This window comes from Gracilinanus agilis, chromosome X, assembly GCF_016433145.1.
Source record: "Gracilinanus agilis isolate LMUSP501 chromosome X, AgileGrace, whole genome shotgun sequence".
In the NCBI taxonomy this organism is placed as follows: domain Eukaryota; kingdom Metazoa; phylum Chordata; class Mammalia; order Didelphimorphia; family Didelphidae; genus Gracilinanus; species Gracilinanus agilis.
Window position 1 is genome coordinate 67,235,382 of NC_058136.1, and position 22,803 is coordinate 67,258,184.

The following is a 22,803-nucleotide window of genomic DNA, read 5'->3' on the forward strand; positions in this document are numbered from 1 at the left end:
GAGTGCAGGATGACCTCGGCCAACAATTATTTATGCAGTTCTCAGGCACAGCCAGTAATAAAAAGATATGCAAACCCAGTGCCAACTCCAGCCTCCTGCTGGTAGGGGGTGGTGGGCAGGGGTGGCAGGGAGAGAGGGAGGCCAAGCTGCCTGGCCCACCATGGGCTCCACACCGAGCCTGAGCTCTTTTCTCCATAGTGCCGGTTGGGGTGTTGGCTTTGGAGAAAGGGCAGGGAGGGAAGGCCACTGGCATGGCCAGGCCGCGGGAGGGGATGTCCTCCTTCCTGTTTGGTCCACAGGCTTAGGCTGGGCCCCCAGAGCAGCACCCACTGGGAGCAGATTTCAAGCAATGTTGCTAGGAAGCCTACCAGCGTGGCCATGGAAAACAGCCCTGATCGCCTTCTTCTTGCCTGCTCCAGAGCCCGAGATTTACTGGCACAGAGGGGCATGGGCACAGAGGCTCTGTCCCACTTTCTGCTACCTGGGTGACATGGCTCCAGCCAAGCCTCCATCTCTGAGCTGCTGGTCCCCAGCCTCGAACGTGGCCTTACCTGAACCATCTCAAGGGTGCCTTGTAGCTTGAGCTAGCTTGGCTGTTCTTGGCACCCTGGGCTGTGAGATCTCTTGATTTTACTTCTACCTCTGACTCCATGATCCCTATTTTATCCCATCCCTCTATGTGGCCCAGTCCCGGGTTGCCAGGACTGTGCTAGGAGGGAATCTCTCCAAGTTCTCTGTTAGGGCTCTACAGTGGTAGCCCAGCCTTACATATAGCAGAGAGGTTCAAGCCAATCACTAGGAGATGCCCAGTCAGAGCTGGGGCTCACACCTTACAGGGAAGGGGGCCCCCGTTCATCAGACTGGGAATATGGAAGGCCCTCGGGCACCCTCGAGATAGGATTGCTATTCTGGCCCTCTGAGGATGGGGCCTGAAGGAGATCCGGTCCTGTGCCCAGCACTCTGAGGGCTGGCTTTCACAGATGCCCAATGCCATGCTCTGAACCTTCGAGGGCCGGGGTGGCCAACCTGATGGGCTGGAGTCCCTTGAGGGATGCCCAAGTTGGAGGAACATCATCACTCAAGAGCTGAGAGGAAATAGGGGGGAAATAGTGGTTTTATAGAAGGGGAAACAGGCCTGGGGACCCGAAGTAACTTGCTCATGACAAGGGATCTCAGGTGTCAGCTAGTACAACTCTCGTTTTATAGAGGGGGAAACTGAGACCCAGGGAGGGGAAGGGACTTCCCCAGGGTCACACAGAGGCTCCTAGATCACCTCAGAGGCTACTTAGTCTGATGCCCTCATTGGACAGAGGGGGGAAACTGAAGCCTAGGAAAGGGGAGGGACTTGCCCAAGATCACAGAGGTAGAAAGTAGCAGAGGTGAGATCTGAACCCAGGGCCTCTGGATCACTGCCTCAGAGGGGCACTCTTTCAAATAGAGCCTCCTAGACTGAAAATGCTTTTAGGTAGGGCTGGGGACAGACTGTAGACCTTTCATCCAGGGACCAACTTAAATCTGAAAAGGCTCATCACCAAATTGGCTCATGGGTGACAGATTTTGGGCAGCAATAATTCAGGAAGCCTCAAACACAGAAAAGGGCTGCGATCTGTATCAGTGAATGGACAACAATATGGGTAAAATCATAGATTATTGTCCTTAAAAAAACCCCTTGCTCACACTTCAGGAAGGTTTTTTGGTTTGAAAGGGTTTCTCTCCCACTTGCTGTGGGAGGCCAGGATGCCAGGCCTCACCTTTTATTAGCACTGATAACTAATACTTCCTGCTTCTCGGGTACAAAAGGCTGACATGGGATTTCCCAATTGCTTCAGTGAAGTTGCTAACGTTCTGTCCCCAAGTACGAAAGGCCCAAAGGGCCCATTTGAGGCCAGATGGAACCAGGCGGTACTGCTTAGGAGGGCGGCCACACCACACGTAACAGGTGGTGAGCAGGGGAGATCCTTTGTTTTCAGCCTGGGCTGGGATTGGACTACTTGGAAGGAAGGTTTGAAATCAGATGTGCCAACTGGCTTCAGCTGCTGTGTAGGAACCCAGAGGTCACGACCTCTCCGAGTCATGCTACTGGCACTGGGCATCATGGACCTGCACCAGAGGGACCCAGAGCTGAGCAGTGGGAGAGGCCTTAGAACAGGGAATGTCCAAGCTGGGACTTAATAACAACAGAAAGAAGGAACATTCCATGGTCTATAGGGGTTTGAAAAAAAATCTGTCTTTGGTTTGGGTTGTGCTTCTAAGGAGACACTGGGATAGGGAGTCCATGTTCAAGTCATGCCTCTGTTGCTCTTCCTCTCCCTGAGACTCAGTTTCTTCCTCTGTAAAATGATGGCATGGAACTTAATGGCCAGAGGGCATCAAGGGTCCTTTGTGCAGCCTCGGGCAAATGCCTTCGTCTCCCATGACTTACCAGAGAATTCAAAATTCAACATGGCCGCCATTCCTAAAGAGTGTGGCCACTTTCCTCAAGAACTAGAATGGATGACCTGGAGGCGGTATGCCAGAGGCAGAAGTCAATGTGTCTATGAGAATCCGGGGTGAGGTGGGGGGCCTGAATGGACACTACATAGCGCTATAAGGTTTGCAAAGCCCTTTAGAGGAATCCTTCATACTCCAAACAACCCTGTGAAGTTGGATACTTCACAGTGGATACATACAGTGAAGTGGATCCATTTTACTGATGAGAAAACTGATGTTTAGAGTGTTTCTTGGGGGCCACATAGCTTGTATATGCACCTAGCGGCAGCTAGGTAGCTCAGTGGGTCTGCCTGCAGTCGAGAAGAGTGGAGTTCGAATCTAGCATCTGACATTTACTAGCTGTGGGACTCTGGACAAGTCACTTAACCTCTGTCTCCCTCTGTGTCACATGGGGATAATAGTATCTACCTCCTAGGGTTGTTATGAGGATAAAATGGGTCAATAATCATAAAGCACTTAGCACAGTGCGTGGCACATAACAAGCAATATATAAATGCTTCTTTCCTTCCTTCTCTTCCTTATTTCCATCCTTCCTTCCCCCTTCTTTCTCTCCTTTTCTCTCTTCCTCCCTCTTTCATCCCTCTTCTTCTTTCTTCCTTTCCTTCCTCCTTTTCCTTCTTTCTCTTCTTCCCTCCCTGCCTGCCTTCTATCCCTCCTTCCCACCTTCCTTCTTTCCTTCCCTGTCTTTCTCCCCTTTCCTTTCCTCCCTTCTCCTTCCTTCCTCCCTTCTTCCTATTCTAACACTCTATGCACATGACCTTGTCAAGGCATGGGCTGGGCAACCCTGAGCATGAAGAAGAGTGGTCCCAGCCCCTGTAGGCCTTAGATGAGAGCCTTCCTGTCTCTCGGTGGTCAAGCCTTGGGTGATGGTCATCCATGCCCCTCTGCCCTTTGCTTGGGTCACTAGATGAAAAACGTGGTGCTTCCCCACAGGCTCATCCTCAGACATTTCTGCTTGAGCCCCCCTCCCTGGCATGGCCTTTGGGATGCCAGGGTCACCTCCATGCCACAGGGAGGGGCCTTGAATGGAGTATGGAACTGATAGTGAGGTGTTTTTTATTTACAGTGGAAGAATCTTCTGCAAACCAGCAAGGACCCAAAGTGGCCGTGCATTGGAATGCTTTGATGATGGAAATCGGCTTTCTGTCTGGGCCAAGAGGGACAAGCAAAGCATGGTGGCACACCCTTCTTTGGGGAACCCACAGCTCAAGGCTCACACAATAAGGACCTCTCCTTGCCCTCTATGGGCCTCAGTTTCCTCCTCAGTAAGAAGAGGAGGTTGGGCTAGATCAGGGATTCCCAAAGTGGGCGCCACCGCCCCCTGGTGGGTGCTGCAGCGATCCAGGGGGGCGGTGATGGCCACAGGTGAATAACTGTAAGGGGGTGGCGATAGGATGTGACAGGGGGCGCTAAGTCATATTTTTTCTGGAAAGGGGGCAGCAGGCCAAAAAAGTTGGCTAGATGATCGCTAAAAGTCCTCGCTAATACTTAGCCCTGCGATCCTTGGATCACTGGCTAAAGGAATTAATGAATGAATGAATGCTTCTCACAGTTCAGAGGTGGCAAAGGGAAGCCTAGGGAACAGTGTGTGTAGGGAGGTGGCACACTTATTAGTTTCTTTCACGCCACAGGGTTGGGATTTAAACCTATGAAGGCAACATGTAAGGCAACACCCCCAACCAATGCAAGCAGTGGCCTTCTCTGCAGCTTAGAGCTCTGGAGAGCAGCCAGGAAAATGGGAGTTAAGTGACTTGGCCAAGGCCACAAGACCTGACCTTGTCAGAGGCAGAACATCCCAAGGATGAGCCTTGACTTTCCTCCACTGAGCACAGATGTCAGCTGCTGTCAGTCTTCACTGAAGAGGGGAGCAGGAAATTAGAGTTTAAACTTAGGTGCTGAATTGAGGTGGGATGGCCTAATGCCATCCCACCTTTTCAGTCTCTGGACAAAGCAGTCCGGTCCCCGATTCCCCCAAATCAGAAGCATCGGGCACCGTGTTCAGTGCTTTATGAACTAGAACTCAGGAAAGCAAGTCATTTCCAAACAAATTTGATAAGACACTGGGATGGGCCACTGGTGTAGGTGATGAGCCTTGGATCTGGAAGGCTAGAGAGCTGAATTTGAATCCCACCTCTGAGGCTTCCTAGCTGTGTGACTCTGGGCAAGTCACTTAATGTCTCTGTTCTCTGGGCTGTAAGTTGCTGGTTCATATGAACAGTAGGGGCTTCTTCACAGGGACGACTCCCTCTGCTAAAGAAAATGGCAGGTCGTTCCCTCTCTAGGACGGAGACAAACATGCTTGTACTCCCTTCCTCAGAAGACAAATTTCTAGTTGCAAGAGGCCTTAGAAATCAGCTAGGTAGCAGAGTGGGTAATTATCAGGCATGGAGATGGGAGATCCTGGGATCAAATCTGGCCTCAGACACTTCCTAGCTGTGTGACCCTGGGCAAGTCACTTAACCCCCATTGCCTAGTCCTTACCGCTCTTCTGTCTTAGAACCAGATACTCAGTATTGATTGTAAGACAGAAAGTAAGGGTTCTTTTTTTAAAGTATCACTTCCTTACCCATCTGGTAAAGGGGTCGGACATGATGCCACGAGCTAACCTTTGGGGTGGTGCTTTAGTCATATTATGTTGAAGTTTGGTGTCGTGGATAACGGTAGACTTGGAGTCGGGAAGACCTGATTCGAATTCTGCCTCAGCCACTTACTTAAGCTCTCTGCGTGACACTTGGATAGTCATTTAACCTTTCTCAGCCTCAGTTTCCTCAGCCATAAAATAAAATCGTTGTAATAGCACCAGGAATGCTACAAGGATTTAATGAGATTCTACATTTAAACACTTCGCAAATCTTAAAGAGCTTACATCAATGCTAACAATTATTATTCTCTCAGCAACTCTGCGAAGCAGATATTAGTATTATTCCCATTTCACAGAAGAGGAAATGGAGACTTAGTGGGGTGAAGTGACTTGCCCGTGGTCAGACATCTGGTAAATGTCCGAGGCAAGATTTGAATTCAGGTCTTCTGACCGAAAGGTGTATAATTAGAATCTGCTCCCCAGGACTCTAAATCCCAGCATCCCACTTTCGCTCCTTACGTTTTGGAGATAAAGTTTGTGTGTGACTCCGCCCCTTGCTCTCTTTTCCTCTGATCGCGGCTGGGAAAGTGGGCTTTATGCCAGGCAGGAGAACCTACACATGTGGGTTTATTTCTTGTTAGATGATTAGGTTGGAACTTCTCTTTCTTTTAGTTTATTTTCCTCCTACTTCAAGCGATTAGTAATAAATCTTATAAAACAGACTACCTGGAGCTAGTGGAGGACCTAGACTAGGGATCCTTAACTGGGGTCTGCGGTCTTTTATTCTTATAATAGACATCATCATTCTCATTATAGCATCTACTTGAAGAACTCCGAGGGATTTTATTTGATGCATCTAAAACCATGATGACGAGGAGGGGTCCAGAGGCCCAAGGGGGCCGGGATGGGGAAAAAGCCAGGCCGGTGCCAGCCTCAAATGGAAATGGGGGCCTGGAAGCTGGGCATCGGGATCCCCAGGGCCCCAGGCTGACCGTTCTGAGGCTTTTCATGCTATCTAGGTCTTTATCAGACTTCTCTTTCTTTGGTTCAATATTTCCCAGTGACATCTGGATCTGGTTCGGCTGGCCAGCCCACCGCCCAGGGTGCCACATGTCCACCCGAGACCCTTTCTTAAGTCTTTCCCAGCCGTAGAATCGCTGGGTACACGGTGCTGAGGTCATCATGGGTACTGCCTTTTCCACTCAGTTCTCATGCCTCTATTGTGCTAGGAAAGGCCTGGGCTCTTAGGGTTCAGGAGGAGGTACAGGGAGGGGCCTTGGGGACAGCAAAGACTAAAGAGAGGTGGGAGGGAGGGGCATGGTTCCTACCTCCCTCCCTGCCTCGCCTCCCCCCATTTAGCTGGTCTAGAGCTTTATGTGTGCCCCCTAATGGAATGGAAGCTCCCTAAGGGCAGGGGCTGGTTCCTTTCTGGCTCTGGGTTCTAAGGGCCTGGTAGAGTGTATAGATAGTAGGTGTTTGTTTAATAAATGTTTATTGGCTTACAGAAGGCCTCTCTGTCTCTCTGTCTCGCTCTCTCTCTGTATGTCTGTATGTAGGGGATGATGGGCAGAGCTGTCTGGGGCTGAGCCACTGAGTGTCAAACCGGTAGGGCGTTTTATAGGCTGGAACCTAGAAGCATGGACTTATGGGAATAGGGGCAACTAAACCCTCCCCTCCCAGGATCATGGAGCTGGAAGAATCTTGGGAGCCAGAAAGGGCCTCGGGATGGGGGGGGGGGCTGGGGGGGGGAATTGTCTCTTCTAGTGGATGCATTTTGTGGTGAGACCACAGAGAGACAGAGCTGTGACTCGAACCCAGGATTCCCTTCCCCCTGTTGCTTCCTGCCTCCCTCCCTGCCATGTGATTGCTTTTCCCACCGGGCCACGCACTGCTCTCTTCAGATGACCCCGCCCTTTTGGACCAGTGGAACGCTTGGCTAGAAAGACAAATATCGCACTTTATCTTTCAAGGTTTACGTTGGAATATTTAGTCTAATGGACAGATAATGAAAGACATCTCCCTCTGCTCAGCAGAGAAGCAGGGGCCTATGGGGGCTGAATTTTGTGTCCACTGTTAGACGTGGCCCCTGGCTGCTTCTGCGTGGCCCTTTTTTTCCATGTTACAAGGGAGGGTCTGATTCTCAGGGGACAGACGTGCGTGCGTGCATGTGTGTGTGTGTGTGTGTGTGTGTGTGTGTGTGTGCGTATGATGTAGAAACAAAAGGCTTCCATAAAACGATTAAAAAAATATTTAGTCTAATGGATTCTAGCTCGTGTCAGAGGAAAAGAAATGGGTAAGGCAATGATATAGAAGGCTCAAGATCTGGGCCAAGATGCCGAATGTGGCCAGGGCCCCCATCCAAGTCTCCTCTCTCTGGGCTGTTAATGACCGCCATGCCAACGACAAGAAGTTCACCGTCCAGATGCCATTCCGAGCATGGGGCCCTACAGACTTAGAGAAAACCTGCTTCTAGGAGATGCCAGGGCCAGGAAATAGGCTTACGTGCCAGGCTTTTCCACTGGAAAAGGGGAGGGGGGGCCACGAATGTAAAAAAAAAGGACTGGACTAATTTGGAGCATACATGTTTTTACAATTACTTTTCAACTGACATTAAAAACAAATGTTAGACAGCCCGAGCTGAACAGGTCAAGATGACCTGGGAAACAAATGAGAAAAAATAAAAAAGGAAAAAGAGAAAAGGGGGGGGCAATGTTAACAGCCTTATTTCTGTCAGTCTGCCGTAAATAATAAAATACCATTGGTGCATTAATGGATTTATTAAAGGAAAATTCACTAGCAGAAATATGTCACATTCCAACAAACAGAAATCGGTGAAAAAGAAAGCAGATTCATCTCTCAAAGCACATTGGGGGCCCTCTCGTGGGCCTCGACGTTTACAGAGGAGACCCCAGGCTGGAATCCCTGGCTGGTTTCTCTCCAGAAGGAAGGTCTCAGGGGCCAAGAGAAGGCGAGGGAAGTGTGCCTGGGGCGGGTGCTGGGCTGGGGGAGTGAGAAGGAGGCTGGGATGCAGGGAAAGCAGGAGGGCCCATGGCTTGCCATGTTCCCACCGTTCCTTGTCCCCACCTTCTGGGGCTCGGCTTCAGAGTCTCCTTCAGCCAGAAGGAGACTCGTTTCAACATGGAGTCTTTCAGGGACAGAGCGTAACAAAATATTAGCCATCGGTATCACCTGTTGGGCCAGGGAGGGAATGGGGGGGGGAGGTGTGGCTTGACTGCCAAGAAAAGGGGGTATGTGGGAGATGCGGGGGATGGGACAGTATAAGAACAAAAGGGCAGGTGAGGCAAGAAGGCTCAAGGCCAGAAATGGGGGTTGGGGGGGGGCAGGAAAGGGCCTGAGCTGGGCAATGTCTTCTTAGCATCACTAAAGAAGGAGACCCTTTGGTGGCTGCTAGGACTCACTGGCTCTTCCTGGTGGGGGCTCAAATCCATGTAAGTTGATGGAACAAATGTCATCTACCCTAAGGCACAGTCCTGCCTTCCCGGCTGCTGAATCTGCCCTGGGATCCCAGTGTTGGGCAAGGAGAAAGCTAAGTCAGAAACCACCTGGACCTGTTGCGTAAGCCCTGGATAACCGTGGGCAAGCAGGGACAGCAAAGGAGAAAAAGAATTGGGCCAGGATCCTTGGCCTGCCACATCTTCCTTATAGGACTGCTGACAAATCCGGGACTAGAAAGGACACTGGATCGGAAGTCAAAGGCCTAGCTTCTCATGACAATTCAAACCTCTGACCCAAGATTCAAGTTGCTCTACTGTTCTGTGACTCAGTTTCCCCCACTGTAAAATGGTTGGAATGGATAGCCTATGAAATCCCTTCTGAGTCCTAGATCTAGACTCCTAGGTATGACCTAGGGCAAGCCCCTTCCTACTCACGGGGCCTCCGTTCCCCCCCTCTGTTAAATAGTTGGAGGGGATGGTCTTTGAGATCCCTTCCACATCCTAGCTCTTGAGTCTTAGGTGTGATGCAGGGCAAGTCCCTTCCTAGTCATGGGCCTCAGTTTCCCCCCTCTATAAAATGAGGGGGCTGGATTAGCTGGCTTCCGAGGGCCCTATCGGCCCTGGATCTCCTATCCTGTTGGACAAGGACAGGCTGCTTCCCCTTCCCAGAGGGGAGCCCGACCAGATGAGCTTTTGGAGGTGATATTCTCCGATGTTAGCCGCTATCTGTGGCTGGATTTCTTTAGCCTCTCTGTCCTTTTGAAGAGGAATGTGGCCACTTCCTGTCCACAGGGGAAGTCTGGGCTCTGGTCCTAGTTTGATTAGTGCGGTTGATTTTTAGGAATCTCAGAAAAGGCCAGAGAGTGACCCGGAAGGCTAGAGTCACATGCATTTGGCTACATCAGGTCCTTGGCAGTACATGCCAAGTTATGGGGCCGACCCCTACTCCCTTTCTTTAATGGATGCCTGGAAAAGGTCACAGGTATCTTCAAACCGCCTGGAACCACCCAAGGGGCTGATGGATCTTCCTGGCAATTTTAGAGGGGAACCGGCTGCCTTCGAATTCGTTCTTTAATGGGCTAAACTGATGGAGGAGGAATTTGACTTATTCTTGGGGAAGGTCCAGTTCAGGTAGAACTCAGCTGAAGACAGCAGGAAGTTCTCCCAATTGGAGCTGCCAATGATGGAACGGGCTCTTTGGGACAGTGAGGTGTTTATTCTCAGGCTGAGAGGAAAGATTAGATGGTCTCCAAGCTTCCTTCTACCTCGAAAAGCCTGCCAGTCTTTGACTCCGTGGGGACTCCCATTTTCTGGCAGGGGGCCATCTTCAAGAGTTCTTAGCCTATGGTCTGTAGACAGATTTCGGGGGCTCGGGGAACTTGGGCAAAAAATCTGTATCTTTATTTTTTTTACTAACTTTTCTCTGAAATTTAGCATCTATCCTGCAATGATTTCAAAAAGAATATTGGAGGAGGGGTCCAAGGGCTCCACCATCCTACTCCAGGGCCCCTGGGGCACAAAGATGGTTGAAAATATTAGTTCTAGGGGATCTGCTGGTCCATAGCACGGCTATATCTATGTCCGGTGACATACACACACACGCACAGGATTGGCCACCAAATGTCCCGAGCAAGATGGCGGCCCAAGACTCAAAGATGATGCCCTCTGAAAATTCCTCACAACAACCCTGTGAGGTAGGTCAGAATATCTAAGCCCTTCACCACAGGAATAGTCCCCCTTCCCCCCGCATTGGTCCCAGTCACTGACAGAGAAGGCTTCTGCCTCCTGGGGCTCCCCGCTAGAGAAAGCCTTCTAGAAACCCTGGTTTCTAGATGAGGAAAGGTACTTCATCTTCCATCCCTGGTCCTTTTGTGCTGCTTGTAATACCACATGCGAGATTTCTCTGATATGGAAGAGAGAGACCAGTGAATGAAGAAGTATGGGGCTGGGAAAGGGGAAGGAGAAGACAAGCTTTCCTAGCTTGCAGCACCCACTTTTAGGCCTTGGGGCTCCCCTAATAGGCTGAGTGCAATGGGCCAAGGAGACAGGACCACTTGGGGAGTTGCATGTATTTTTTTTCCCAATCACGGCTAAGGGGCACCATAGTGGATAGAGCTTGGGGCCTAGAGTCAGGAAGACCTGGGTTCAAATCCAGCCTCAGATACTTCATAGTTGTGTGACCTTGGTCAAATCACTTAACTTCTGTCTGCCTCAGTTTCCTCAACTGAATGAAGATATATGAATGAATGAAGAGGTAGAATGAAGATAATAAGAATACCCACTTCCTTGGGTTGCTGTGAGGAGCAAACATATGGTATCTGTAAAGTGCTTGGCACAGCGTCTGGCACATAGTAGGTGCTTAAGTAGTCCAGCTATTATTATATTAATAATAAAAATGATAATAATAATGAGAAAGAGTGGACATGGAAGAGGGCACTGTGTGTATGTGTTGGGGTGTGGGGTACGAGATTTTTGCTTTAGCCCTACCCCCTTTAGAAACACTGCCTAACAGTGGAGAGCCCATTTAGGGTCCCTGTTCAGGACATTGTGGGTCACACCCAGACACCCAGAAGTAGAACATGAAGTGAACGGAGGTAGAAAAGGGGCAGGGAGGGGAGGAGGAGAGAGGAGAGGAGAGGCAGCATGGGACAATTGGAAGAAATCACAGGACCCGAGTTTAAAATCCTCGTTCTGCCATTTAGTATCTATGTGACTTTAGGCAAGTCACCTGACTTCCCTGGGCCTCAGTTTCCTTACCTATCAAATAAAAGTGTTGTACTAACTAGCCTCTGAGGGCCCTTTCAGTTCCAGATGTAAGATCCCAAATGTGACCTGGCCAAGTCCCTTCTCCCTCAGACAAGTCCCTTCTCCTTGGGCCTCAGTTTCCTTCGCTACAAAATGAAGAGATTGGAATAGTCGGTCTCTAGGGCCCGCCTTGCCAGCTCTAGAGCTCTGATCCCAAGGAAACTCAATTTTAACATCCTCATCATTTCTACGCAGGGCCCACCCAACTTTCCTTCCATATTTTGGGCAGCTTAAAGATGTAGACAGGGTAGTTTGGTCACATGCCCTGTCATTTCCTCAATCATTGGACCAATCATGCCCTCTCAATGGCACTCATTAAAATAAAATAAAAGAGAGAGGGCGGATCTGCTGAGCTCCAGAATCCCTCATGGCATACGGCAGTCTGACTGTGACCGAGGGTGATATGGTCAAAAAGGTCACGGGATATGGTTTCAAACCCTGGTTCTACTCCTTGAATGCCCTTGGGCAAGTTGCTGGGTCTTGGTGGGCCTCAGTTTCCTCATCTGTAAAATAAAGGTTCCTTATGTTCCCCCTTGCTCTACGATCCCATGATGCGGGCACAGAAATTAGCTTCTGTGCTGATGGCTCAACAGCTGAGGAAGGGGACAGATGTAGGGGGAAGCATGACTACTGCCCCACCCCAAACCCTTGCTGCCCTTTGGGGCCGCGAGTATACAGTGAGTGGACTGTGGAGAATCAGGGCCGAATTCTGAGGGAGGTGGACAAAACACTGCCACCACTTCCCCTACTTTTCCTAAGATTTTTGTTTGTTGCCATGGGGATGCTATCGGTGTTAGGCGTTCTGTTCCTGCCTCTGTTCCTACCTAGATGCCTCTGCCTTTTTTCTTTAGGTTCACTCAGAACTTGTGAATGGGTAACATGACCTAAGTGCCATAAAGGTCTCTAAAAAGGTCATATTTATATGTATGTATGTATATATGTGTAGGCAGCTAGGTGGGTCAAGTGGATAGAGAGCCAGACCTGGAGCCTGGAGGTCCTGGGTTCAAATCTGAACTCAGACTCTTCCTAGATGTGTGTCTATATGTGTCCCTGGGCAAGTCACAACTCTAGTTGCCTAGCCCTTACCCCACTTCGGTCTTAGAGTTGTTAGTAAGACAGAAAGTAAGAGTTTGCACCCGCATTATCTAGCCCTTGTCACTCTTCTGCCTTGGAATTAATACTTACTATTGATTCTAAGACAGAAGGTATGGGTTAAAAAAAAAGAATAGCTTCTACTTAGCACCTCTATGTTTCCAAAGCCCTTTACATCCTTTATTTGATTTGGTTCTTGCAGCAATTCTGAAAGGTTCGTGCTATTATCAACCCCATTTTATAGATGGGGAAACTAAGGCCAACAGAGGTTAAGCGACTTGCCCAGGATCATATAGCTAGTAGGAATCCGAAGCTGGATTTGGCCCTGAAAGGCTGGACTAGAAGTAATGGGTAGAAATGATGAGACCAACTGAGGCTTGATGTTGCAGGGTGTGGGGGGAGGTGGGGTGGGGGGGAAGGGGGAGTAGAAAAGTTTGTTTTAAGAGGGAGTGGGTTCATCCTCAGCAGAGGCTGAATGACCACTTACTGGTGCTCTGTTCTTGGGGATTCTTTGGGGATCTAAAGAGTCTCCAAGGTTCCTTCTGTTTGAGATTTGGTGAATCCTCAACTTGGACACCTATGAGCTTTTACATAAGTGATAGCTTCTTTGAGCTTTACTTTCTTCTATAAAATGGGAATATGAACACTTGTTCTACCTAGTAAAGATGGTGGTATTGAAGGATGGCCTTTGGAAATGCTCAAATGCTATGGCTATGTGAGGAGTCAAAAGAATGTAACCTTGATTCTAGCCCTGGCTTGGTCACCAGCTAGCGATTGTCATCTTAGGTAAGGAATGAGAATTTTCTGGACCTCAGTGAGTGAGTGCCTGTGTGGGTGGGTGTGTCTGTGAGGGGAGGGGCTAGACTAATGGAAATCGTCAAATTCTTAGACCTTATACTAATTACTGATTATGCTATAAAAAGTTGGACTGCAAGCACTTGAAATCCTTCCATTGTTCCCACCAGGTGGCAGCAATCATCTTTGAAAATTGAAATCCCAAAGCATTTTAAAATTGACTGTCTCAACAGCTCAAATGAAACGCGTGTTTACTTAGCCAAGCATTGTGTTTGGAAAATACTTGCCTACATAGATGTGTCTCATCAGCCCAACTACCTTTGGCCCCGGGCTTCCAAACTCGGCTTTAAGCAAACATATATTAAGGATTGATTATGCAGAGAGTGCAGCGTAGGGGGCCAGAGGAAGGAGAGTGGAGGATACAAATATTAATCTTATTCTCCTACATAATTATATTTTAAATGATACACATGACAGGTGGAAACCAAGTGCTCCAAGATGTCTAAGGAGTCGATTCCTGCCCTGGACCCTGAGGCAGAACACCTTTAATCTTGGGCTACAGGATCCTGATTCACGTCAACCTCTGGAAATACACTCCCTGGTCTTGGGCAAGTTCCCTCCCCATCTTGGACCTCGGTTTTCTCCTCTGTAAAATGGAGGCAGATTGGGCAAGGGGACCTCGCAGGCCCTGAAATAAATGAATCCTAGAAATATCTTGCTGCTGGTGTTGTTTTAGGCCTCCCTCACCCCAAGAATCCCCAATGGATGCAGGCAAGCCTCAGCACAAATAAGGATCAGTGACAGCTTCCTGAGCGATTGTGGCCCTTTTCCAAGTTTCACCTTGAAATTTTCAGCACTTTTTTTTAAAACCCTCACCTTCCGTCTTGGAGTCAATACTGTGTATTGGCTCCAAGGCAGAAGAGTGGTCAGGGTGGGCAGTGGGGGTCAAGTGACTTGCCCAGGGTCACACAGCTGGGAAGTGTCTGAGGCCAGATTTGAACCCAGGACCTCCCGTCTCTAGGCCTGACTCTCAATCCATTGAGCTACTCAGCTGCCCCCCTTTCAGCACTTTTCACAAAGATCAAAAACTGGGTTCGGAGTATCAAAGAGTGAAAAAGTCTTCCTCACCTGGAACTACAAATCATCAGAGGCAAAACCTAACAGGAGAGGGCCCTGTCGAGGTGCGGGGGGCAGGGGGGAGCACATTGGGCGAACTGCTCAATGCACAGCTGATAAGTGGCCCCCTAATTGCTAGAGTTCCCCTCAAAGCTTACAATCAGAGGAAAACACGCTTCTCCCCCTTCCTCTTTGGCCCAAAGCAAAGATGAACGAGTCAAATGAAAAGAGCCCCCCCCCAATTCAGCCAGAAAAAGGTATCAAAAGCCCGAGGCCCAGGTGGGCCCCAGGCATTTGAAGCAGTTTGATTGGTCTTAGAACTGAGAATCACGTGACCAGTCTTTCAGTCCTTTTCTTGTCACCAGAGATCAAGGCCACAGGCTTCTTGAGAGTCCCTCATTACTATTGGGTCCCATTAGGATCCCAGCCTTGGAATCTGAAGAACCCTTAGAGGTCACCTAGTCCAACCCCTTCAATTTAGAAAGGAGGAAACGGAGGCTCAGGGAGAGGAAGTGACTTTTCTAAGGTCACACAATTAGGAAGTAGCAGAGGTGGGCTTTGCACTCAGGTCCTCTCACTTGGGAGCCAGTGTATGTGAGCATGTGGCTTTGGAAAGGGTGCCATCTTGTCCTTTGATGAACCATAGGTAGCTGCCGTCCATATATCTCAGACAAGAAACCTCCAGAGATACATTTCATTGCGAGGCACTGGGGTACTGGGGGCCGGGAGAGACTCAGGTTGGAATCCCGGCCCTGACATTTCCTAGCTAGGTGACCTGGACAATCTGCTTTGCTTCTGGGAGCCTCTGCTTCATTATCTGTCAAATGGGGATAAAAGGCCCCTTTTCTGCCTATCTTCCAGGACCGTCAAGGATCCTGACCTAGTAAAGTTAGATGTATGATTGGTGAAGCCTGATGGGGGCTCTTAACTTGAGGGGGGACTCCATTTCCTCAGAGGCCTTCTTTCCAGCCTGATCTTTCTTATCAGATCGTTTTCAGTCATGTCTGACTCTCTGTGACCCCAACTTGGGGTTTTCTTGGCAGAGACCCTGGACTAGTTTGCCATTTCCTTCTTGGGCCCATTTGACAGACGAGGAAACTGAGGCCAACGGGGTTCGACTTGCCCAGTGACCATCTGAGGTTGCGTTTGAACTCGGGTCTTTCTGACTCCAAGCCCATTCCTCCTAGCTGCCCCCTTCCAGTCTAATATGAGAGAGGGCAGGAGTCAAGGATGAATGGAAAAGTGGGGTTGGCCTGGGAGGAGAATTATTTGTAAGTATTAAAGCGTAACCTGAGAAACGGGACCCAGGAGGACCCTTTTCCCCTTTGTGAGAGCCTGGCACTGTGCAGCCTCTCTCTCTGTAGGTGGAAGGCCTACTGCCATCTCTTTGCCATTCCATCTCCCCAGCCCAGCTCAGCCCTTTTGCCTCCTCCTGTGCAAGGCCAACAGCGGGGGTGGGGGAGAGGACTGGGGAGGAGGGTGCCGTACTACCTCTACTCTGGGCTGCTGCTTCTTCAGAGAGAGTGATGCCCTTCTGTCAGGGGAGGGAGCTCAAAAAATGGGTCAGTAGCCCCCCTCCTGCTGCTTTAGGCAGAGGTGGGTTCCGGGCACCCTGGCTGATGCCTTAGGACCCACGGGTCCTCCTTCTTGTCCTGGAGAAGCCGAACAGGAAGCCCCTGTGTGGCCCCCAAAAGAGACATCTAGCCCGAAACAGTTAGGCTCGTCCAAGAATCCTGCTCAGCAATATTCGTTGCCAAGGTGAAATCTCGTGATTCCGAAAGGAAGTGGGCTTAGCAATGAGAGGGGAACTCAGAGGTCCATGGAGTCCGGCCCCTTCGATTTACCGATGGGGAAACTGAGGCCCAGATAAAGTAGTTTCACTCATATACTATCCAGTAAGGCTGAGATTTGAATCTGGATCCTGGGACTTCAGAGCTCCCTTTTCATTGCATTGACTTGCGTTCCCCTGGGAGCCTCATTACTGGGTTGCAAATACCAAGGGAGTCAGGCAGATGAAATCGATTTTGGAGGGTTCTGGCAGCTGGGACACTACGGAACGCTGTGGGATCCGTTCCGTTGGTAGGTTCAAAGCCACCAGGCCTCAAGGTGTTTGGACGGGACTCGAACCAAGGGATCCCTTTTAGGGGGCTCCCTCTTCTGATTCAGTGGGAGGCATTAGAACTGTCACTTGGGAGGAGGAGGCAGAGTTACAAGTGAGGTCTGAGAGCCTGAGCTCCAGTCCCCAACCCAGGCAAGAATCTGTCATGGGATTGTCTCTGGGCCTCAGTTTCCTCATCCGTAAAGTGGAGAGAAGAATCCTTGCCTTCTCCTAGCTTCCAGAGCATTTCCCCCCTCTGCATCCTCATGCCCTCAGGGAGGGGACAGGGCCCATGCGAGGGGAAGAACCCTGCCAGGGGAATAAAGGCGTAGTCCAATTCAGGATCCAAGAAAATAAGCGTGACTTCTGGCCAAGTCAAGCTAGAGTTCATGGGTAAAGCCAATCCGAGGGCCTAGCTAGCTAGGGAAAGCCTCCAGTATCAGTCCTGGGCTTGAGAGCCCCAAGGAATTGAGGCCAACCTCAGTCGCCCCAGCCACATCGAAGAGCCGAGCCCAGGGCATTTGTCTCCTGGACTTAACGTGGAGGCCGCTCCAGGGCCTGCGCACGGTTAAGCAAAGCACTTTGGGAATGACCTGGGAGCCGCCATTAATCACCTGAAATCAAGGCAGTAGAGGAGGATTGGGGGTGGGGGGAGAAAAGGGTGCTGCCCCAGGTGTGGGAAAATGCTTTGGGGAGCTGGCAGGCTGGCTGGCAGGGAAGAAAGGAGCCTGGCTAGGCAAGGTGAAGTGGGCAGCACTAGGAGCCAGAGGCAGACGAGACATGCTCTGCAGGTGAAGGCAGAGGGCCTGGGTTCCAACTCTGCCTCAGGCCATACACCCCCAGGCCTGAGTCCCCCTCCACCCCACAAAATTTTAAAATGAAGGGGTTGGATTAGCTGACCTCTGAGGGCCCTGCCAGTTCTACATCTAGGATCTTACTAGGGACCTGTTCCCCTCCCTGGGGCTCAGTTTCCCTCTCTGTAAAAGGAGGGAGTTGGACTAGCTGGCCTCTGAGGGCCCTGCCAGTTCTGGAGCTAAGATCTTTTATGTGACCTTGGGCAAGTCTCTTCCTCTCCCCAAGCCTGCTTCCTTTTTTGTATAATGAGGGTGTTGGACTAATTGGCTTCTGAGGTCCCTCCCAGTTCTAGATCTAAGACTCTATGTGGGATCTTGGATAAGTCCTTTCCCCTCCCTGGACCTCAGTTTCCCCCTATGTAAAATAAGGGGGTTGGACTATCTGATCTCTGAGGGTCCTTCCAGCTCTGGATCTAAGATCTTGTATGTGCCCTTAGAGAAGTCCCTTCCCCTCCTTGGGCCTCAGTTTCCCCCTCTGTAAAATGAGGGGGTTCCTTTCTCCTCGCTAGGCCTCAGTTTCCTACTCTGTAAAAACAGCAATGATGGGAAGGTAATCAGATTAGATGAGCTGGAAGGTCCTTTCCATGGCTACCATTCCACGGGGCCATGATACCCGTCTTACTTTGGGCAAGTTGTTTCCACTCTGCAGGCCTCAGTTTCTTCTGTAAAACAAAGGTTTTGGACTAGGTGATATCTAAGGAACCTTCCAGCTCTGACTCCAAATGGGGTCATGAAATCTGGCCTCAGATACATCCTAGCTGTGTGACCCTGATTAAGTCACTTTGCCCTGTTAGCCTCAGTTTCCTCATCTGTCAAATGAGCTGGCCTGGAGAAAAAATAGCCAAGCACTCTGGTACCTTTGCCAAGAAAACCCCAAATGAGGTCACCAAGAGTCAGACACGACTGAAAAATGATTGAACAACAGGACCGCACACAGGCGCGTGTCCACACTACCAGAAAGGGGGCCATTTTTTCCCACTGGCTTCAGCTTTGTTATATAGAGGGTGTTTATTCCCGAGGACCCGAAAGGCACAAGCGAGAGGCGCCTGTGTGCCCATTCTGCTTGTGGGCTGTGAAAATGCTCTACCTGACTAGGGAGGAAGAGAGGGGCCCTTGATGGAGGCCGCCATATTTTTCACTTTTCTCAAGTGCCCAATGGAAATCCCTGAAGCAATTAGCACGGCAATGCTTTTGAAAAGCAACTAGAAGCATGGTGTGGGTGAGAGAAGGTCCCTGCCAGCGGCCAGGCCTTCGAGGAGATGCCAACTGTCCGCGGTCCCCTTTGCCAAAGCTGCTAAGGGTGGTCACCATCATGGCTGGGCAGCAGGTTCTTGGGCCGGGCACTGGCCATATCAGAGGAGCAATGGAAAGGGCTTTGCAAACGTAAATGCTCTGTCTTCACGCTAGCAACAGGGCAGCCATGTTGGCCCTCTTCCCCCAATTGGAAGCGTGTGGCTTTTGAGCAACCTTGCTGGGCCCCAGCCAGACGTAGGGCCTAGTCCTTTGCTTTCTCACCTTCTCACCTTCGCTTATGACATTTCCTTACCTGGGATGCCCTCTTCTTCCTTCTCTTATTGCCTTACCCCGCCCTAGTCCATCATTTTGGACCAGCCTTCAAGGCCCCGTGCAATAGTCTTTAGCCTTGGAAGTCTTCCACCCCCACCCACCCTGGGCCTGGGGTAAACATTCCGGCCTCTGAACTCTCAACACATTCTCAGGCTCTTGGCCTATTCTAATGTGTACCTTGGAGGAGACAGTGGGAGAGAGATGACTTATGGGATGCTGAACTGGGGCTCATGGGGCCTCCGTTCAAATCCTGGCTTTGCCAGTTATAGCCCGGGTGGCATTGGGACAGTCCCTTCCCTTCCCTGGGCCACAGTTTCCTCCTCTATAAAATGAGAGGCTTGGCCCAGCTGGCCGCTGGGATGGCTCCATCAGCCTCTAGCTGCCTTTTTGATCTTGGCACCCAGGGTTCGAGGCCAGAGGCTGTTTAGTCGTCTCCGTCTCTCCCCTGTGCCCAGCCTTGCAGAAGAATAGGAATGATTAAGGTGAGCAAGGCCTCATGGGAGTTTAGGATTTGTTGGAAAAAGCCCTGAGTGAAACCCTGCCTCATGCTAACTCTGTGACCCTGCACACACCCCCTTGCAGACTTAGTTTCTTCATCAGTAAAATGGGGCGAGGAATGCTTTTCCCAGAGACAGCTGGGTGGCTCAGTGGAAAGAGTGTTGGGGCTGGAGTTAAAAAGACCTGAGTTCAAATTTGGCCGCAGACACTTACTAGCTGTGTGAACCTGGGCAAGTCACTTCACCTCTGTTTGCCTTAATCCATCAGAAATGGAAATGGCAAACCATTCCGATATTTTGGCCAAGAAAACCCCGGGGACAGCATTGGTTGCGACAGTCCGCGGGGTCGTGAAGATCCAGACACTACTGAATAAGACAATTCTTCCTTTCCCTTCCCTTCTGCCATAGAATCACAGTTGCATATTGGCTCCGAAGCAGAGGAATGATAAGGCCTAGGCAATGGGGGTCAAGTGACTTGCCCAGGGTCACACAGCTGGGAAGTGTCTGAGGCCAGATTTGAACCCAGGACCTCCCATCTCTAGGCCTGGCCCTCCATCCACTGACAGTCGATGCTTTCCCTGGCTTCTGCCTGGCCTTGTTTTGAGGAGAGGGCTTTAGAACTGTTGAGTGCTGAGTTGAGAACATCTACGAGGCCGTATGGCATAACGGCTAGAGAGCCAGGCTCCAAGTCAGGAAGACCATCGTCTCTTGGCCCTTGGCCCCAGTCCTGCCCGCTGTGAGGAATGGCTTCTCTCTGCAAAGCCCATTCAGATCTCAGTTCCAGAGCTGCCTTCTCCCTGAGGTCTTTCCTAACCAGCTCTAGCTCCTGCTGCCTCCGGCCCCCAATCGGGGGTTCCACTGGGCCCAAACCTCCCCTAAGAGCACGGGGGCCCCTCGAGGCTCATTCTGTCTTGAAATCCTGAAGCCAGGAACTGGTACTTTTTTGGCCAACACAGCACCAGGAATCGATTGATTCAAGCCTAAGGAAGGCTAACTAGGTGACCCTGGGCAAGTCATTTTATTTCTCAGTGCTCCAGACAACAGTCTGGACCTATAGTGATCATCTCCTCCCCGCCCCCCTATCTCTGAGCTGCCTAGAGGGGTGGTGACCCACTCTTGCCATCACTTCTGGGGTGAAGGAGAGAGCTTAATAGACTAGAGGGATTTCTCACAGGCAACTGAGTCCAGTTCCCTCATTTTCCATAAGAGGCCCGAAGAGGGGAAGGGACTGGCCCAAGGTTACACATCAGATCCTCAGTCTAGAGATGGAAAGGAGTTCCAAGGCAACTGAGTCCAACTGCCTCGTTTTACATTGGAGGACCCTAGTGCCTAGGGAGGGGAAGGGACTTGTCCAAGGTCACACAACGAGCATTAGAGGAAAGATCTAAACATCCAGGCTTCCTGGACTCAGGCCCAGCACTCCCTACACTCGGGTCACATGGAGGTCATGAACCATCCTCAGATCCCAAGTCCTCCGACTCCCAGTTCAGTTCCCTGATCGTTACATAATGCTGTCCGGCCGGATGCTCCGGGACCCGGGACGACCCTAGAATCATTTCAGTTTGATCCTGGAATGCCCGACATGATTAGAGGCCGGGGAGGGGGGGTGGTGAGCCAGCACACGATTATATAGCATATCATTTTAATGAGCTTGGAGAACCATCAAAACGACTAAGCCATATTCAAACCTCATTAAGTTGGAAGCTGGTTGCCTTAGCATCCAAGGGGGCGTCCTATTGGCTATTTACTTTTTATTTGTTTACATGAAGTAAATGTTTGATGTACACTGAGTGTGCAAACAATAATAAACTGGGCTGGGGGGAAGGGAGGCCGTGGAAAGTGGGACGTCTGGCTCCAAGAGGAGAAATCGGTGCGGAGCGCGTGGAGTCGTTCCTAACGTGGGGCGTGTTTTTCCAGTTGGATTCCTTGGGCCGTAAAGAGGGACTTCCTGGTTTCTACCTGACCGGGGCGGTGGGGAAGGCAAGGCCACTATTCAGGCTCAAATCAGATTCGCAAGGGCCGCCAATGGCCAGTCCTACCAGGGTCCAGTCATTTCCTTTCTTCTGGCCTCAGTTTTCTCAACTAGCAAATAAATTGGATGGAGCTGATGACCTCTAAGGCTCCGTCCAGGTCCACAATCCTCAACAAGCCTCTGATCTCCTCCTGAAAACGAGGGGGTCCCGCTAGAGGGTGCCCCGGGAGAAGGAATTCAAGTAGGGGCGTCCCCCAGAGTCCAGGGCCTGCCCTCACACTGAGGAGTAAGCTGCACGTGGGGTTTCTTCAACCTCTGCTCCTTGGGCAGAGGAAAGCATCTGCCTTTCTTTTTATTTTTTAACCCCTTGCCTTCCATTTTAGAATCAGTACTGTGTGTTGGTTCCAAGGCAGAAGAGTGGTAAGTGCTAGGCTATGGGGGTGAAGTGACTTGCCCAGGGTCACACAGCTGGGAAGTGTCTGAGGCCAGATTTGAACCCAGGACCTCCTGTCTCTAGGCCTGACTCTCAATCCACTGAGCTACCCAGCTGCCCCCCCCCCCCGCCTTTCTTTTTTTGGCCAAGGTGAAGGCCTGTGGGTACATAATGGTGCTTATACTGTGATACAACACTCATGTGCTGATTTTACCAATTTTCAATCTATTTCTTTGGGGAATTTTTCATTGTGAGGCAGCTGGTAGGTACTAGAATAAATATAGAGTCAACTCTGGAAGTCAGGGGGCCTACTAGTCTTTGCCATAGGCAGGCTGGGGAACCCCTCATCCCAGGTAAATCAGTTAATGTCTCAGGGACCCAGTCAACGCTCTCAAACTCAAAGATAAAAGCAAGGTAGAAGTAGAACTGCACTGCTGGAGGGAATTTCTTCACTTTCCTAAACCAATGTCATCCCAGGGCCCATCCTCACCCTCATCCTCAGTTTAAGCAGCATGGGATAGTGAATGGAGAGCTGGCCTTGGAAGTCAGAAAGACCTAGGGTGCAAGTTCCACCCCACACTGAATGGCTATGGGACTCTGGGCAAGTCATTCCCCCTCTGTCTGCCTCAGTTTCTTCATCTGTAAAATGGGGATAACAACAGCACCTACCACTCAGGGTTGCTGTGAGGATCAAATGATATATAATATTACAAGGTGCTTAATACAGTACCTGGCATATAGATAGCATTTAGAAAATCCTTTTATTCCTTTTTTCCTTCCTCCCTTCTTCCTTTTCTAACTTCCTTTCTCTTTCTTTCTTTCTTCCTTCTTTTCTCTTTCTCTTTATTTTTCTTCCTTCCTTTCTCTCTCTCTCTTTCTTTCTTCCTTTGTTCCTTCCTTCCTTCCTTCCTTCCTCATTCCCTCCCCCCCTCTTTCTTTTTTCTTTATTTCTTCCTTTCTCTCTTCCTTCCTTTCTCTTTCTTCCTTCATTCCTTCCTTCCTCTCTCCTTTCTTTTTCTTCCTTTCTATCTTCCTTTATTCCTTTATTC